This window comes from Protopterus annectens, chromosome 16.part0 (genome assembly GCF_019279795.1).
Source record: "Protopterus annectens isolate FY-2018-M chromosome 16.part0, PAN1.0, whole genome shotgun sequence".
Taxonomy (NCBI): Eukaryota; Metazoa; Chordata; order Ceratodontiformes; family Protopteridae; genus Protopterus; species Protopterus annectens.
The window spans coordinates 559,032,704-559,049,522 of record NC_056750.1 but is presented as its reverse complement, the minus strand read 5'-3'; the positions used below and the strand labels follow the sequence as shown (position 1 = coordinate 559,049,522).

The following is a 16,819-nucleotide window of genomic DNA, read 5'->3' as shown; positions in this document are numbered from 1 at the left end:
TCTCTTAATTCTGGTACTTGTGATAGCTGTGACTCCCCATCACTGGCCCAGTAATCAAGGAGCCTCAGTCCTCATCAGTTGCAACAGTGGGGGATGTACACAATGGGATAAGTACACACAGTAAAGTGCAATTTCCCTTAAGACACAGAGATCACAGTCATTTTGGGGCTGGTTTCTCCCTCTCTCTCTCTCTCGCTCTCTCTCTCTCCAGTCCCCCAATAACACTCCCCACTGGCACAGCTATAGAGCTGAGTCCTTAGCCAGGGTTCCAAGCTAAGTCCTCTCAACACTCTCTGCCCAACCAGTGCTTCATCTCCCTGCCCAAGTAGCTGGCACACACAAGTACTTTACAATTTGATTTATATCCAAACACACACACATGGGAAAGGCTGGCAAAGGATTACTAGCTATGCCCCCTTCTACCCAGACTATAGGGTAGTTATCACTGCCACCAGAACCCCTTATCAATTACTTTAAGATCCTTACCAAAGGATGTCCAGTCCTACTGTGTAATGTTGCTATTAATCAAAATGGTAGTCTGACCAAGAGCAAGGCTATTTAGGAGTGGCCTGTACAGTGTCACAAAATACATATGCAAGTACTCTCAGATTTTAAAGATCTTTAAACAGACCAGCCACAATTAAAATATTTAAACATATTTAATAATAAATAATAAAAGAACAAGACAATACTAAATAAGTAATCAGTTACATCAGAGTTCAAAATCACAGGAAATATTTAAAACAACATTGCAGGACAGTCTCAAAAAAATAAAGAAAACATCTAAGCTATACTTTACTATATTCCTATCTGAATCTAAAAGAGTTGCTATATAAACTTACTTATAGCAAGGCAAGTGCAGAAGGTGATGAGTGCATGTTCTTGTTAGGTAAATGACAAAATACAAAATGCACAGTCTCTCTCAGAGAGTTCTTAAATTAATATCAAATATTATTGCTGAGTTAACTTGGATGGCATCACTTTTTGTTAACTGACTTCAGTCCCCAAACTAAACCCCCCTTTGTAGCATTTGACATCTCCTTGTGAAAAATACATATCTCTCAGATGCTTGAATACCCTCAAAGTCATAAAACAATAAAACACTTCTGCATGTTAACCCTTGTAATTACTTCACTTCTAAGGCAATAAAAAAACTTCTAGCTCTAGACATTGTGTCTGCTAATGAACTGAAACTGAGATATAAGATTTATAGCACAATCATAAAACAATTTAATTTCAACTTATTTTCTTGATGTTTTGCAAGTTAACTCTCCATGTTCTAGTTTCTACTGTTAAAACATATACATTTACACAATTATAATTGTTTATATACATTTCTTTTCTAAACCAGCAGGGCATGCTGTGGTTACATTTTAGCTCAGTACTTTACACCTTTACACACACTTATGTATGAAACATATCAATATTCACAAATGACATATAATTATTTACAAATTTCCAGCTAGCTGTGCTGGCAGTATTTCCCTTTTGTCACAATAGTATTAACCAAATATTTCTTAATAATGTTCCTAATTTTTTTAGTAATTTGATTACATGTTAAAATATATCTACAGTTGATAATTATTATTTTTTTTTTATTATTAATATTCTTTTTACCATGTCTGTATATGTTTTAGAAAATATAGGTTGTAGGTCACTGTGCCTATTATTCGGGTCTATATTATCTAGTCAAAAAACTGAAATGTTGCCTACTTTTTCATCGACACATATGTGTCGAACCTGCATTTCAGCGAATGGCTAAATCATCTACTTCTTTCTAAGGGAAAGAAATCTGTAGACCAACTATGCGTGGCACATTATAACAGACACTATGAAGTGGGGGGCTTTGCCCCCCCCCACCCCCTAACTAAATATACCAACTCGGAGATCACACTACAGTCAGGAAAACAACAGATTTAAAAGAAAGGCCCTGGGAAAGAAATCAATGATTTGGCTGTTCACTCAAGTGCAGGTTCAACACGGGTTTTGACTAGATAATATAGACCCTGTTATTCATCACTTCTTTCTTTACCTGATCTAGTTTATTTTACTGATATCCTCTTAAAGTAAAATCTTGATCCATTTGCTCAGTTTGTATTATCATATTATCATCCTGTGTGTTCAACCTAGCTAAGCGTGCCACTTGATTTCTTACTATGTTTTCAAAAATAAACAGCTGATGCATACTATCTAGCGAGAAGTACATCCTTTGACCTCCTTTTTATAGAATAGCTATTTGTCCTTTAGTATTTTTAATTAAAAGAATATCTAAAAATGCTGTGTAAAATTAACTTTTTTTCAGAAACCTCAAAAATTGTGTTGTCTTGTGTATATAAAATATAAATTCATCTAACAAATGTAATGGACCATCCCAGATTAAAAATAAGTCTACAAACCTTTTATAAAAGATTACATTGTTAAAATATTCATTTGAAACTTCTGAGAAAATATAAGTGTTTTCCCATGAATTCCTTACAATATTGGTGTACGTATTTAACCACGAGCGTACCCATGGCTATGCCTTTCATTTGTTTAAAAAACAAACTTTGAAACCTAAAAACATTGTTAATTATTTCACTTTTAAGCAGTGTACATATTAAATTCACATTTACATTATTTAAGGAAAAATGGTTTAAAAGATATTCCTTAAGATCAATTCCTTCATGATTTGGAATTGATGTAAATAAGGAATCAACATCCAGAGTAACAAAACAGCAGGTAATAATGTTATTAGTTCCAGACCAGTCAAACAACTGCTGTAAAAAGTCATTTGTATCCTTGATTATAATTGTAGATGATCTAAACCTATTTTTACCTGATTTTCTAAACATTTCAAAGTGGATTCAGTAACCCACCCTCTAGCCAACACAATCGGGTGTAGTGGTGTGTTCTAGCCAACACAATCGGGTGCAGTGGTGCATTGCAGAAAGACTGGCGTCTTTTGGGTATTCCATAAATTATAGGAGTAGCCACTGTTGTAGTATATAAATATTCAAACACTATTTCATTGTTCATAGTTAAGGAGAGCATTGCTTGATGCTGTTCACTACTCAAATTATGAAACAAACCTTTACATTTAGTATTACACAAATTATATATTTCATTTTCAACCAGCTTCTCAAAACCCAATACAACAGAGTTGCTGTTGGGTATAAAAGCACTATTTCTTTGATAGGTTTTGCATAACAAATCATCTTGAGAACCAAATATAATCTATAAATTAAGCTTTCTAATTAAAAGTTTGGACTCCATTAGGACCTGCGAGATGTCCACTGTACCAGCTGGTAAAAAAGTTAAACGTCTGTTAAAGACAGCACACTTCATGCTCATTTAATAAGTACTCAGATAAATTAAAGACAATGCCATGTGGCTGTTTTTAATGGTCAGATGAAATGAGTTCATTTAACATTTCGTCTGGCTCCTGGTGACTGGTTGCATGTCCGTCTTCATTTTTCACTCACCCTCGATAACTGTTGCTTTGTTGATGTATGGGGCAGTAATGGAAAAGGGTCTTGTTGCAAAATGATAAAATCCAGAGGAGCCAGAGCAGTAACAATATTTGCATCTATAATGGGCTCCACACACTGTTGTGTATGGACATTTCTGGATGATGACAAAATGGGATTAGTGTCAGCCAATAATGTAGACATTGTTAATGTGAATGCAGCAGGTAAATACACGTTCCGCAGCATGCTCATCTACTGACTTGCAGATGCCCCACTTCCTTCTTCTCAGCTCCATTGCGATTGGGCCATGTAAACACATGGTCTGTTTTGAAATCACCGTCTCTCTTGAATTTATGCTTTTTAACCTTAGTCAATTTTTGTTATCGTATCAAGCATTTCACTTAGTAAAAAAAAACTGCATGTTTGACTCAATTCCAGTTATTAAATCATTATACTTTTCTGTCACATCAACTTGCAAATTTGTTTCCATTGTTTAAAAAAATAAATTCATTGTTTTCTTATATTGCATAGAGCAGTTTAGATTTATAGTCTGCCACTGTTTAAGTAATTCATGATACTTATCTCGGTATGTAGGCATTTTTATTATACAAAGTCCACGTGGAACAGTTTTAGTCTGTAGGTATGCATTAAAGCTTAGACATTGCTACTGGAGTCTCTAACATTTGCAGTTTAGATTCAAAAGCTTCTAATTTACCTCTATATTCATGTAATGGCTTGTCATCGATATTCAGATCGTATGTATTTCCATCAATAGTGGTAACAACCTTCTGTAACAGTGGATTCTGTTGAATTTCAATCAAGTCTTGAATGTGCTTAATTGACCACTGTTGTAAACTACTGGTAGAGGGTAGATTACACATAACGCTCATGGTAACTAGCGTACTCAAGAAAAAAATACAAAAAAACAATAAGCTAAGTTATAAGTCTGGATTCACCAAACAAGCAGAAGTACGTAACAATCAAATAATCCGGAGCCATAGGCTGTTATGAAATTTATTAACTACAACTGCCTCGTTCACTGACTACCATTTAATTTTAGAACAGATAAACACAGTGTACAAGAGATGCAGATATAACACTGTCGTTGGATGCAAACCTCTCACATACACACACACGGAAAATGCAAACCAGGTTGTCAGTGTTACACCTAGAAACAATCACTACTAGCACTAAGGAACCAGCAACTAGACTCACATATGTGGAGGAATTCACTTGTAATCTACCCAAACCTCCTAGACCTCCAAATAGCATCTTGAAGTGGTCCCATACACACACAAACAAAAAGACAGCACCTCACACTACACAACTCTGAAAATCATAGAAGCCCCACTTTCAAGCCCATAAAGCAACACAACACAGCAAAACATTCTAGTTATTGTGGATTCCATTGTAAGACGTTCTGATGCCCCCCTTACCAGGCTAAACAAGGAGAAGATCACAGTGAGCTATCTGTCTGGAGCCAAGATCCACCTGATCACACATGTACTTAGGTCTTCAAACCACAAGTACCAGTATGACACTGTCATAGTCCATGTGGGAGTAAAAGACCTAAGACGTACCTCACTGGACTACATGAAGAGAGACTTGATGGAGCTCTCTGAATAAGTGTCCCAGGCAGGTATGAGACTAGCCTTGAGTACCATCCTACCTTGACCAATGATAATTCCACAGTATCAGCAAAAAATGATTAACAATTGACTTAAATTTCTCGTACCACAACAAGGGGATCCAATATCTGCCAGTCTAGGGAGTTATGACTGACCATGTTGCTTTAACAGAGATGATTTGCACTTGTCACCACTTGGCTTCCAGACACTGGCAGAAACTTTATCTATCCACATATTGCCTTTTTTAGGTCATGCCAAGTTGTTAAACCCTCCAGCATAACAGAAATCACTCATGACTATCTAAAGGTACTTCTAGGAGTTTAAATAAGAAATTGCACTCCCTGGAAGCATTCCTCACCCTGGATAATGTAGACACAGCATGTGCAGTCACAGAAACATGGTTCAGGACCTAGGAAATCACCCCAGCTATCAAAGGTTAATGTCTTTCATACAGATTGATCCCCCTCATTTCAGGATAAAACAAAGGGAGAAGGTGTTTCAGTATTCATAAAGGACAAGTACACTGCTAGACTGGTCCAACAACATGACTCACTTGAGCTGCTCCTTATCCAACTAACCACAAGTGTGACCCCCATAATATCCTTCCTAACTACAGATCCCCTAACAAGAGTCTCTAAAACCACATATCTTACCCAAACCCACTAGAATCTCTTAACATTCAGCTAAATGCCATACTTATGAGTGACTTCAACTACCCCTCCATAAAATGGGAGAATTATATGACCTATAATTAACTTGCTCAGAAGTTTTTGGACTTTGTCAATGCAAACCCTCTGGAGTAACTAGTTAGTTCCCCAAAGGTCCAAATATCCTAGACCTAGTACTCATGAACATGGAGGGATGCTGCTCCCTCCCATGCATTAACTCCTCCAACCTTTAGTATTAAAATTAACAGAGAACTCCTGTCAAACTCCAAACCTGTTAAGAACCTTGCTAAGGCCAATTACCACAAATTACTTGACAGCTTATTAAACGTCCAAGACCATCCAAAGCCAGATAACACTGAGGCTTACTCTGAGCTGAGCACTGTACAACCACATTCATAGCTGCATAGAGGAGGCAGTACCTGTCCACCCTAGTGGACCCATAATATAAACAGGCTATTCAACAAAAGGAAAAAAATCCTCTCCAAATCCAAAAAATAGACTAAATAGTGCAAAATGACACTCACCAGTCTAAGCAAATTAGAGAGCTGGTCAAATCTGCCAAAGCAAACTATGAGGTAAGGATAGCCTCCCAGGTGAAAGGTAACCATAAATTATGTTTGTAACCACAGTTAAAATACTCATAACTGTCTTGAGTTAATCATGAATGGAAACACTTACACCTAGCTGGAAACTACAGCAAACCTGCTGACAAGTTCAGTTCAAACTTCTCCCTCTATCACCTCCTACCACACCCAAACAAATACCCACAACCATCTCACTACCAGTCATTTTAAGGGAATGGATCCTTGCTAAAGCCAAAAATACAACCTCTATAGGTCTCGACAACATTCCAGGATGCTTCTTAAATAGCTTAAAACAGAACCTATCAGGGTCTCTAGAAACTCTCTTAAACCACAGCCTCCTGATGCGCTTTGTCCTTGAGGAATGGAGGACTGCAACAGTCATCTCTCTACAAAAGGAGGGCTCATCAACTGCAGACTCATAAGCTTGACCAGTCTTATCTGCAAGGTTTAAGGAAAGAATTATCATGGACCTGATCAATAAAGACATAGGAAGTCTTCACACCATGGATAAGACCTCATTTACCTTTGTCAAAGGGAGGTCTTGCTGGTCAGTCTGGTGGACTTCTTTGAGAAAGTCACCAGGGCCATGGAAGAGGGTTAAACTGTACACACCACATATCTACATCAGCCAAAACTTTTGACATAATCTTCCATATGGTGAACATACATAAATTTACTGAGTAAGGCATAAACTCCTTCATTATCAGATAGATAAAAACTGGTAAACGGGCTCACTGACAGGACACATGTTGTCTGGAAAGGTTAATCCACTTCTGATAAGAAACCTGTTACTGATGGTGTCCCCACAGGGCTAAGTGTTTTGGGACTCCTCCTGTTTGGTATATACTTCTCTGAAGTGAAGGCCAATGTTGGGGGCCTCTGGCTCACCAAGTTCACCAATGACAATAAGCTGGGAGCAAACACTGAATCCTCAGATGACAATGACATCCTACAAACAAGCCTAAAAATTTGAAAACTGGTGCCAAAACAATAGCATGAGACCAGATGTTAACAAATGCATAATCGTACCCTTTGGTAAATTAGATCTCTCTGCAAATTATAATATTGCTAGCACACCCCTTAAAGTAGACCCAGTGCTGAGGGACCTAGGAAAGTACAGTTGTGTACACTTATCATAAATGTAGATGTTCGAGTGTATTCACTGTTGCAGTCATTACATTTGGGTTATCTGCTTACAAGTAGCCCTCAGTCGGCCTGATTAACAAAGTCTTGGGTCCTGCATCAGTTGCTATCCCTTCTTCCATGACGTCAGGTCATCAGGGGTACAAAACATACAGCCGATGCCATTACATCAGTTTTTCTTGCTCCAGATGTCAGGTGCCCCCCAAATGGCAAACAAATATAAAAGTACAATGATATACCTCCAACAAAAAAGCAAATACACCAAAAAGCTTTTAAGCATAGTAAAAGAAAGTAGAGGTATAACCAAAAGAAGTTAGGGGGCTGGAGGGAGGGTAACCAGGACTGCAACAGTGAATACACACTTGAACATCTATATTTATGTTAAGTGTACACAACTGTACTATGTTCTTCGTGTTTTACTGTTGCAGTCATTGCATTTGGGTAGATATCCAAAGCTATGGTTGGGAGGAGGAATTTAAATAGCATTAGGACCAACTATAAGGCCCTGCAAGACTGCAGTGGTAAAGCTAGTGCTGGATTTAGAAAAAACTGGCAAATGATAATGTATGTACAGAACTCCAGGTAGCAGCTTCTAGGATGTCCTTGTTAGGGACGCTTCTGAGAAAGGCTGTAGAGGCAGATGCAGCCTTGGTGGAGTGAGGTCTGATCTCCTGGGGGATAAGTTTTCCATGGTGCTTATAGCAGAAATGAATGCAATGGTCTATCCATTTAGAAATGGTTTGCTTTGAAATAGCCTTCCCCTCTGCCCCTGCAGCAAATGTCACCAGCAGTTGTTCAGATTTCCTTTGAGGTTTAGTCCTGTCCAAATAGAATCTAAGTTGTCTGTGCACATCTAAGGAATGCCGTATCCATTCCCCTTTGTTCTGTGGATTGGGAAAGAAGGTTGGCAAATGAATGGACTGATTAAGAGCCACACTGGATCCCATCTTGGGCATGAAGGGTGGACTGGTTCTGAGGGACACCCTGTCCGCATAAAAGATGATGAAAGGCTCCACTGCCATAAGGGCCTGTAATTCAGAGACCCTTCTACCTGAAGTGATTGCTAAAAGGAAAGCTGTTTTCCAAGAAAGTAATTTTAAGTCCGCAGTAGCAGCTGGCTCAAAAGGAGGTACAGTGAGTTTCTCCAAAACAAAGTTAAGGTCCCAGGATGGGGTTGGAGGTCTCCTGGGTGGTCTCAAGTTTTTGGCACCTCTGAGGAACTGCTTGAGCAGTGGATGAGAGAAGAGGGGAGGTTCTGTGTTACAATGAACTGAAATGGCTGAGACGTGGATTTTAATGGAAGAAAAAGACAGGCCCTTGTGAAGCATCTCAGTTAAGTATTGTGAAATCTGAGGTAAACTGGGTGCTGCTGTGCTCATCCCCTGAGATTGGTTCCAGGCACAGAATCTTTTCCATTTTTCAGCATAAGATTTTCTAGTACTAGGCCTCTTTGCTTCTAAAATGACATCCATCACAGGTTTACTGAGGGATGGTAAAGGAGAGATTAGGTAATTAGCCAGGCTGCAAGGTTCAGTGTTAGAAGCTGAGGGTGCAGAATCTGGTTCTCCTGCTGGGACAACAGGGAAGGAGTCTGAGGCAGGTGCCATGGGATAACCGTGACACACTGCGCAGGAGGGGGCACCAGTGTTGGCGCGGCCAGTCTGGAGTAAACAAAATCATCCTTGGTTTGTCCTGTCTGATTTTTAGTAGTACTTTGGAGAGCAGAGGCAGAGGGGGGAAGGCATAGACTGATAGATTTTTCCAGCTGAAGGACAGAGCATCCACTTTCCAGGCTTGTTTGTGGGAAGTCTTTGTGCAAAATTTGTCCAATTGGTAGTTCTGGGGAGAGGCAAACAGGTCCATATCTGGGCTTGTCAACATGTTGAAAATCCTTGGTTCCAGTTTCCACGTGTGGGCCCATGAGGTTTCTGCTTAGTCCGTCTGCCAGTGTATTTAATTTTCCTGGCAGGAATTGAGCTTGTAGGTGCACTTGGTAGCTCAAGGCTGTGTTCCACAATGCCATGGCTAGTCTGCAGAGGGGGTAAGAATGTGTACCCCCCTGCTTGTTTATGTATCACATAACAGTGGTGTTGTCCGTCTTTACCATTAGTTGTCCTGGAAGAATGTGGTCCTTGAAGGCTGTCAGAGCATTCTGTACAGCTAACATTTCTTTTTGATTGATATGCAGATGCATTTGACTTGGGTTCCATTTTCCCTGAATGCACTTCCCTGCCAGGTGAGCCCCCCATGCATAGTCTGATGCATCTGTTGTTAGGGTTTGGGTGGCAGGGGTGGTGTGAAAGGTAGTCCCTTGCTTTTGTGACAGGCCTCTGCCCACCAAAGGAACTCTTAGGCATAGGCAAGGTATGATATGAATTATTGCTTCTAGATCCTGGTTATGTTGACACCATAGGCTTTTTAGATACCACTTTTTTGTGGCCACTTGTTTGAAGTATGCTGTCAAATGAATTTGTTTCTCTGGCATGAGGTAAGCCATCTGGGGGGTACCAGGTGAGATTTCTTTTTGTTTATGGTGTACCCCAGACAAGTTATAACCCTTTGTACTAAGGCCAGATGATTCAAAAGTATGTCCTGGCTTTCTGCCTGAATTAGACAATCATCCAGGTATGGGTATATTTGAAGATTTCTTTGCCTGAAAAATGCAATAACTGGAGCTGGGCACTTTGTGGATACCCTGGGCACAGTAGATAAGCCAAAGGGCAGTGCAGAGAACTGCTAGTGCATACGTAGACTGCTTTGAAGTGAGGGTATCTTCTGCAAGATTCCCTGATTGGGATGTGCAGATATGCTTCTTTTAAATCTAGTGTTGCCAACCAGCCATCTTTGCCTAGCATAGGAAGCAACTGGTGAAGAGTCAGCATCTTGAATTTTGGAATCTCCAAAAAGGTGTTTAGAGTAGACAGGTCCAGGATAGGATTCCATGAATTGTCTTTTCTGGGTACCAGGAAAAGTCTAGAGTAGAAACCTTGTCCCTTTTCCTCTTCTGGTACCAGTTGAATAGCCCCCATGCTTGAGAGAAAGTACTTGCTTTTGGGCCTCTGCCCACTGATTTGGGGGTAGGTCTGGCCACCCATTTGGTGTTGGCAATGTGTGGAAGTGAAATCTGTATCCTTGGGACACTATATTTAAAACCCATTTGTCCTGGGTAATGAGTTCCCAATTCTTTCCATGAAGAGCAATCTTTCCCCCCAAAGGGGCAGTCAGTTAATAAGTGCTTGGATATTTTAAAAGGAAGTAATTGAGACAATTTACCAGGGGGGGGGGGTCTTATTACTCCCAGATTTGGAAGTGGAGGCCCCCCACTGCTTAGTCCTGTGTGTCCCCTGGGACTGAAACTTGGGGTTTCTGCTGTGTCTGGGTTTGGCTTGAGAAAATCTGGAAGGGGCTGGAAAGGAACAATTTTTAGAGAGCCAGTGCCTACTAAATCTAGGAGGCTTTACTTGTAAGAAATCTTTAACAGTTTGCATAGATTTAGCTTTATATTCCATCTTTTTAAGAACTTCCTCAGCCTTGTTGCCAAACAGGTGGTCCTGATTAAAGGGAGCATCCAACAATTTAGCTTTAACATGATCAGGTAAAGATTGCTCCTTAAGCCAAGCATGCCTTCTGAGCACAGACCCAGTTACAGCAGCCCTGCAAGAGGCCTCTAATGAATCAAAACCACATTGCAAAGTATGTTTTCCAACCTGTTCAGCAGAATGCATTAAATCCTGTAATTCTTTATTTTCCACACAGTCAGAAATCCACATCATTTTCTGTTTAAGCAATCCAATAACATGTTGTTGATACTTTAACATGTGAAACTGGCAGTTTAAAGCCCTAATGGCCAAGGCTGCAGAAGTGTAAACCTTCTTACCCCATCTATCCAGCACCCTGGAGTCTCTATCGGAAGGGGTAGGATTTTTAGTAGTAAAAGCCTTAATGCCCTTGGGCCCCTGTGAAATAGTCTCTGGATCCGCAATAGGATTTTTAAAAAGGAACTTGTGTGACTCAGGGACCCTGTAGTATCTGTCAGGTTTTCTGGGAGCAGGAGGCAAGGAATCAGGGGCCAAACTAGATTCCAAAAAAGCATCATCAACAATGTCTAGTACAGGAGGAATAGCTAAAGGCCTATGCTGAGGGAGGAGTAAGAAATCCCTAAGCCTCTTTTTTGAATCAGAAAAATCCTGGCTTTCCCAGTGGAAATGCTCCCTTAGAGTATATGTAAGGTTTCACCAAAAGAAAAATCCTCTGGAAGGGAAGCAGAGGGAATAGACCCCTCTGCATCGGAATCCTCATAAGTAGATAGGGCAAATCCAGATCATCAGAAGAATCAGAAAAATCAGAATCCTGGTCACAAGATTCATAAACAACTTCAGCCCTAGGCCTCTTAGAAGGGGGGGCATTGGCTACCCCTGATTAGAGTTACTAGATCTTCAGCCATTCTTATTTGTTTTTTAGGCATAGAGGCCAGAGCATGTGGCCTGGGTGTCATTTTTTAGGCATGGTTCGAGATTTAGGCCTAAGTGAAGGAGGAGGCGTCAGTTTAATATGCAAGTCCATAGGCCTGAATACATCCTCAGAAGCCTGCATAGTGGCTCCGGACCCATCCAAGGTAGAGACATCCACGGGTTCCATAGTTGAAGCATTGCGCGGCATACAGGACTCTGAATGGGTCTCAGTAGCGGCCTGTGAATCAGAAGTAGTGGGTATCAGGGTCTGCAAAAGCACCTCACTGAGTACCAGAGAGCTGGTGACTGGCTTAGGATAAACATTGTCGGCAGTTTTGGACCTCGGCGGCCTGTCTCTATCTTTGCATTTTTTTTGGCATCTCGGTAGTCGGATGGCTAACCAATGACATTTCTGGATAATTAAATTGAGAACCAAAATATTTAGAGGTGAAAATATATCGATGACGGATAGTGCGCTGATTAAATAAAGCGCAAAATCGACAGCAAGGTACGTCGTGGTCAGGGCCTAGGCAAGGAATACAGTATGAATGAAAATCTTTATGAGGTATTTGCTTTCCACAAGTAATGCAATTATTAACTTTTACTGACATCGGGAAGGAGAAAGAAAAAGTTTCCCCAAAGGGGTACTTAGCTTTAATTGAAGTTCTGAAACTCGAAAATGAAAATTTCAGGAGTCGGCCAACTGGCACTTGCAAACTGCTTCTGCTTTGGGCACCACACAGCAAGAAAGACTGATGTAATGGTGTCGGCTGCATGTTTTATACCCCTGATGACCTGAGTCATGGAAGAAGGGACAGCAATCGACGCAGGACCCAAGACTTTGCTAATCAGGCTGACTGAGAGCTTCCTGCAAGCAGATAACTCAAATGTAATGACTGCAACAGTGAAACATGAAGAACATCACAGAAAGATAGTAACCTAAACTTTTACTACCAGGTAGCTACAGTAATGAGGAAATCTTTCTGCGTGGCTCAAATTATAAGCAAACGCATGGCATCAAGATCAAAGGCAGTCATAGTGCCATTGTATTCAGCCCTCATCAGGCCTATAATTGAGTATAATGCTCCTTTCTGCATGTACCTAACCAGGTACTTACATCAATTGGAGCAATCCCAGAAGTTTATCACTAAAAAAAATGCAAAGTGTAAGACACATGTCTTATGCAGACCAACAAAAAAACGTATCCCTTTACTCCATCTCATATCATTTATTGAGAGGTGACTTATGTCTGACCTACAAGGCATCCTGTGATCCAGACCCGATGAAAATGTTTCATATTCACAGGAAAAATTATACAAGGGTTACATGTTCAATGGAGATGAACCTTATTTATGACTCTAACAGCACTTGCTGAAGAGAAAGAGTCATATCCCAAAGGCTACCTCATCTATGGACTAAACTTCCCATATCTTTGTAAAACAAAGCCCATTCCTCACTCTCTGCAAAAATAATTTGGATAAATGGATGGGGAACAGTAAATTCACTCCCTGGGTACTGCCCATGTCCCTTATGGACAGAGGCAGTCTATAAAATGACTTATGGCTCCAAAACCCAAAGATCCACTACCCTGATACTACCCCATCCCATATCTGGGGAATTAAGATATGTTGTTGTCTTTCAGCTTTTCCCTGTTAGGGGTCGCCACAGCGGAACTCCGGTCCGCTAATGATTGGCAGTAGATTTTCACGGTGCCGAATTGCCAGCTCGATGTCCAGCCTTCAACGAAGGCACACCCATTCACGCATGTCTTTCGGAACGCCACTCGTTTCATCATATCTGGGTTATTACCGGCTAGGCTTATAAAGGCTCTTGTGTCATTAGCCTAGTAATCACCTAAGAACCTATTTAGGAGCTGACTGTCCGTAGTAGTACAGGGGCAGTCCTGAGGTAAATTTTATGTTTCCCAACCATAGGTCCAACTTATTTTAGTTTATATATACTATAAAACTATTTCTAAAACATTATTTTCCAGTATGGTCTTACAATGAAAGCAATGTAATGTACTGACTTACAGAAGCTGATAACTGCCATTTTTTTATTCTGATATATCAATCTCTTCCTCACCAACAGTGCTGCATTATAAAGTATTTAGATTACATTACATAATTATTTTACTTCATGTTTTCTTGCATCTTCAGTTTGCTGACCGTAAGTTTATCCATTCCTTGCTGCAGTCAACCTCCAGTGCATGTCTACAGTATGACAAATACTTACCCTAGAAATGTCAAAAGTCAGTAGCTTTTGGATTACAGAGAGGATCACAATAATTGTAAACACATTTCAATTAAATATCAGACTCTGATCAGGTATTACATCAGACAGGGGCAGTGGGTGAAGCCTTCTTATGCTTTACAGAGGCATCTGCTTCCACATGACATAAATGACAAATGAGTGAATTAGGCTTGGGCTGGGTGAATTAGGCCTGGGCTGGGTGTTAGGAGTGCTATCATATAAAAGGCGTTTACTATCCAATAAATGCAGATAATGATGATGGACACCACTGAAGTGCAGCACTCAGCACTGTGGCCAGTCCTTTTCAGTGTTTTATGAATAGTCTTTTAGAGGACCTGGAAGAAAAAGTTTAATTTCTTTGTTGTTGGCACAAAGATAGTTATAAACAGGACTAATATAAAGGAAAGTGATAACAGAATTCGAAGGGACTCAAAATGAGACTGACTACTTAAAACACAGCAGCCTAAGATCAATGCATACATTGTAAAACAATACTTCTGGGATGCAGAAATAAAAGAAAGGTGTACTTAACTGAAGCAGAACTTGTAGGAAAAGATAAAAGGAAAGGAAAGGAAACCAGGGCTAGCTGTATGTCTTAATGGTAAAAAGGCTGCCTGAGGAAGTAAGGTATTATATTAGAAAAGTACCTTGTAGGTCAGTCTGCACTGCATAGCCTCAGTGATTCACAGGTGAAATGGGAGTGACATGGTATGGAAAAGACTCCAAGAATTTCTTATCCGTCATTTTGTATTACTATTTATTATTATTATTATTATTTATTTAACATTTGTTGACAGGGAAAGTCCGACAAGGACAGAGCCTATTTTCAGCAGAGGCCCAGGGAGAAATGCTCCAGATGCATGTCTTTGGAATATGGGAGGAAACCAACGCAAACGCTGGGCAGACATGCAGACTCCGTACAGAAGGCACCCCAGCTGAGAATTGAACCAGAAAACCTCTTGCTGTGAGGCAATAACATTAACCACTGCACCACTGTGCCTCCCAATGATGCCCCATGTTTGCAGGCAGCAAACTCCCCTGCACCACTACAACCCTTGTAAATTAAATATACCAACTCTGAGATCACACTACCTTGAGGAAAAGGTCAAACTATGAATAGACAATGAATATTCATACCACTATCGGTATGAATATTACTTTACTTTCACTGATTGTTGGATGGTGGGCGGGGTTTGGGCAGGACGTGCTACTGCACATACTGCGAGGACGTTTCTCATACAAAGCCAGAAGTAATAAGGTGGGTGGATAAAAAGCTTGAATGAAACTTTGCTAGTAGAAAACAAGAAGTTATTAGACCGATCACAATTGGTAAGAAGATCATGTTTATTTGTTATGATAATTTCTGTTTTTAAATATGTGGAAGTTGACACTGAAGAATTCTTCCACTGAAGGACAGAGCTAGAGGAGAGAGAAAAAAATGACTGCCAGTGAGATTTTGAAAGCTGCAAGTGAGAAGGGATCTTTGAAATCCATTTGATGTATAGATAGAAAGCAATGTGATCAGTGTTTCTTGCCTATTTTATAAGTATATGTGTGTGTGTGTGTATGTGTGTAATATCTATCTACACACACATTATACAAATGTACCAATAGACACTTATATATATATATATATATATATATATATACATACACATTTACTTATACATACATATATATATATATATATATATATATACATACATACATACACACACACAAACTACACATTTTGGTTTGCATAAGTGGCTCTAATATTATTAAGTCTGGCATACACAGATATGTCCAAGCAGGAAAAACAACTTGTTTTAAGTTCCTTGTATCAATTACCTTTTACTTGAATCCCCAAGTAGAATTTCATACTCTGTCAAATGGACCACGTCGCATTTTATTGTTTTTGAACATCCTTTTCAGTGGCTGGAAAACAAACTACTATATACATGTAACATCTCAAAGAAGGATATCATTTTTTTTTCCAAGCCCCAGTACTGAAATTTACAATGTTCTCTGAAAAAATAGGGATACATTCTTGTCAGGGAATCTGTTTCCTTAGTAGAGGAAAGGACACATGCTGGGAAAATAACAGCTAGCACTGCAGTGAATATGCTTGCAGTGTGTTTTTTCCAAAACATTTCACAGTAACAGAACTGAGTATTAAATCAGCACCTTCATTAAGTGAGACTCCTGCCACAGTGAATTCTCACTCACTAGTCTCACTTAAGGTAATTCCCACAGCAAAAGTGGAACCCGAAGAAGAACATTAAATCAAACATATGAGGTTATGTAATTATGAAGACATCCCTGGCCTAGTTTTTAGTTTATAAAAAGCAAACAAAAAGTTCACCTTTTAAACTTTATATTAAAATAACTAAAAAGACATGGAGCTCTGATTGTATATATGCCTCTGTACAGAATTTTTTTTGTCATTTGTTGTATTTGTTATGTTATGTTATGTTATGTTATGTTATGGAGCTTTTCTCCCTGGGCCTCCGCTGTAAATGGACCTTGTTCCAGTCGGACTTTCCCAGTAAACAAATGTAAAATAAAAAATAAAATAAATTGAATTCATAAATAATTACTAAAAGGTTGCCTTCCTAAAAAGACTGTTGTAGAAATAACTGATCCTGTTAAAATGTTAAGACTACT

At 39.6% G+C, this 16,819-nt stretch overlaps 1 protein-coding gene across 2 annotated transcripts in view; it reads right to left on the bottom strand.

The window, feature by feature from the left end:
* Positions 1-16,819, bottom strand: part of HMCN2 (hemicentin 2) — a 2,554,053-nt gene that overhangs the window by 2,084,726 nt on the left and 452,508 nt on the right. The gene's annotated exons all lie outside the window — the stretch shown is intronic.